Below are 3,266 nucleotides of genomic sequence, written 5' to 3' on the forward strand. Positions count from 1 at the left end.
GGGACATATTTAAAAACACATAAACAAGGACTGTGACTCTGCTGAAGTTAACAAAAGTGAAGACCAGTGGCACGAGCATTTAATTCTGTGGTTAGAAAACCTTCAGCCTGCATTACTGACAATAGGTATTTACCCTGTTAAAAAGCAGATGCATTTATAAAAAACAATTGACATTACTCTGCTTATCTTTTGCACTGAATAACAGACACCTATTCTGAATATATTTTAACCATTCCAACACATCCTAAAGTGCCTTACAAGTTGATACAGACTCATACAGAGTTCTACGTTGCAGATGAGAGGGCCCATACAACATCTTATGTGCCCCTTAAACCCCAGGCTTGCCTGCTGATATAAAACCCAGATACTGCCCTGAGGCTGGCGCAGCATCATGCAGAAAAAGTTGAAGATGGCTTTCTTTTCCCTTGAAATTAAGAATGGAACCACGCTAGAAGTGGTCGTGACATTATGCTTCACCTCTACCTGCAAAACCACTAAGAAATACCCAGTGACTGCTTGTGATCATGATCTTTCACTTTCAATCTCAACTCAGCCAGAGTAAAGAAATTCGTTAGTTCCATCTTTGTCTTAGAGTAATTAGATTAGTTTCCTCTTTAGGAAAAAAAAAAAAAAAAAAGTGAAGCTCTAACCCTGAGAAAGCACAAGGGAATATTTAGTACCAGAACAACAAGAGTGGCAAGTCTCCCTTGTGATGTTTTAATTACAGAAATGAATTGGAGGTATTCTACTTCTAAACATTCACAAAGGTTAAGCTAGATGCAGATTCTGGGATGATGTAAAGAATCACCCAAAATCTTTATAAAATAATAACTCACAGTAGTCGGGAGCTTCAGACCAGCAGACTTTTTAAACACCTTAATAACAACTATAAATAGGCTCTGTTCCTACAGATCGATCCTTTCGGATTGATAGCACTTGGGATCCTCACAGGACTGTGCCCTGAATTGCTCTCCTGGAGCTCCAAAACATCCTGGCTATGCTCAGCCAACCGTCTCCATATGTGCCATGCTGGATCATGAAACCTGAAACACTGTAGTTGGTAGCAGTCAACAACCAACACGAAGGCGAATAAGTAAATCTGTCTCTAAACTCTCTGAACTCAAGGAGAAAGCCCTACCTGCACAGGAAATATATGCCTTCTTCGATTTTGAGTTATCACCTTCTAAAACACACCATACACTTAAATCAGAACATTCCCCTCTGGAGAGGAAAATGGAGGAAAAAAGAAGGAGAAAGATTTACCTTTCAGGAGGAACGCTGTCAGTGTTGCTGCTATGCCGTCTCTGCATTTTCCTCAAAACCTTAAAACACAACACGCTCAACATTAACGTTGTAGGTCAACAGTTCCCAGTGTGACCACTATCAAAGGCCCACAGAGTCAGAGGGTTGTGAAACGACTAGAGACATGGCTGGCATAAATCATTTGCTTCCCTGAAAGAGCACCTCAAGCTTCCACTCGTTTCTTGGTACACTTGCGAAGAAACAACTTTCAGTGGGCAAACAGAAGCACTCATACACTGTTCTCCAAGCAGGCAGGACTAGTCAGATCCCCTCTTGCTGTCTGTGGCAGTCACAAGGAGTGTACAGCTGCGTGGTGACATGTTCTAATAAGGAACTTGAGGACAACTAACAGAGTAGTTCTCAATGTAACGTGAATTGACATATGCTTTCTGGAAATCAAACCCCTTCTTCCTCTTCTGAAGAAACTTGCTTTGTAAAGCAAAACTGAGAGAAAAAAAGAAAATGTAGAAACATTTTTTATGAAAGAATACAATCAGGTCATGACAATCTTCTTTTAAATAAGTAACCCGTTCCTTTTAAACCACAAAAATGCCATTAGCAAACTCTGCACAATGGTCAGAAATAATAGGCACATATGCAAAAGATCCCATGTTTCTGTCACAGTCATTCTGGAATTGCCAGCATAAATAAATTAAGGCTGGGAATGGGAAATGAAAAGGCATTGAAATTGTATTAACTTCGGGAACTTTTTCTAGAACAAGGAGAGAAGTTATTTATTTAGTTATTTAGATCTCTGCTTTCAAGTGTTTTATTTTAAGGGAACAACCTTAACTCCAGGACTCTTCTATACTTTCCCTGCAGTAAATGTTATTTAATCCTAACCTGTCAGTATCTCTGTTGACTTTATATATAATATTAGCCTCTCTTTAACCAAAACGGTAATTAAGATATGATGAAAAGGCCAAGACAAGCTGACCCCTGCAGACGTATATGTGAACAACTTTGGTGTCACTGCTTACAAAGAAATCTGTCCCTTCCCATGCTACAAGCCGAGAGCTAGAGTCAGTGTGAAGAGCACTCTGAAACTTGGCAAATCCTTCGCTCCCTTCTGGACCCCTAGAAGTCTATTAGATTGTAATGTGGGTGAAATCACGTTCCAGAGTTACATGTCTCTATGGGGAGACATTTTTCCTTCTGACATCAGCCAAGGACAGTGACATGAATGCTAAGTACTGAAGATGCTGGACTTCATGAGATGTAATCATCTGTTCTGCCCAGAGTCCTATAGCTTTAAGATCAGATGGAATTTAAATGGACTTTGTTCCAAAAGGCACTCAGCTTCAATACTGATTGGTCCTGCCTTTTCCGGATTAGGAGTTTTCACCCTGCGACACTTGGACATTTTTTAACAGTACCTGAACAACCAGTTTAACCAGAGGTGCAAGGTGCCACAGTGGGAGAGAGGGAAGCTCAAGAGGGTGCAGACATCTCATACATGGAGTCCTTCAGATAATCCAAGATGGTCCAAATTTCACACTCATCACAGGTCCTTCAAGTCGGATGATTGTAAGGCACCGGGATCACGGTGCTCAAACAGGCGCATCTGTAAGAAGCACACGCACAGAGTTATTTTCAACATAGCACTGTGAGTTCACCTCTCCATCTCCTCGGGGAAGACAGAGAGGAGCAGGAACCTTTGGTGCTTCCACCCCTGCACATGTGCACAATCCAACAAGACTGCTTGTCCTCTGGGACTGGCACCTGCAGCCCTGCTCAGAGCACAGGTACTCCCTGAGCGCCTGCTGGGCTGTACTCTGCCTTCGTTGTGTGTATATAAATACACATATACACAAATGTCTATATACATACACGCAGATACGGATATGCGCCTATGAACACAGCTATATATGCACACACATGTATATATGTACACACACAGAGAGACATACGTGAAGCAATTCGAGCGGGGAAGGAGATTCCGCTGAAGTACGCGGCCCAAAAGC

General features: G+C 41.8%; 1 pseudogene; it reads right to left on the bottom strand.

Annotated features, from left to right (window-relative positions):
• LOC104464301 overlaps positions 1-1,346 on the bottom strand; it is a 4,489-nt pseudogene extending 3,143 nt beyond the window's left edge.
• Positions 1,347-3,266: the final 1,920 nt, after the last annotated feature.

Source organism: Pterocles gutturalis, unplaced genomic scaffold, assembly GCF_000699245.1.
Source record: "Pterocles gutturalis isolate BGI_N339 unplaced genomic scaffold, ASM69924v1 scaffold51251, whole genome shotgun sequence".
Classification (NCBI taxonomy): domain Eukaryota; kingdom Metazoa; phylum Chordata; class Aves; order Pterocliformes; family Pteroclidae; genus Pterocles; species Pterocles gutturalis.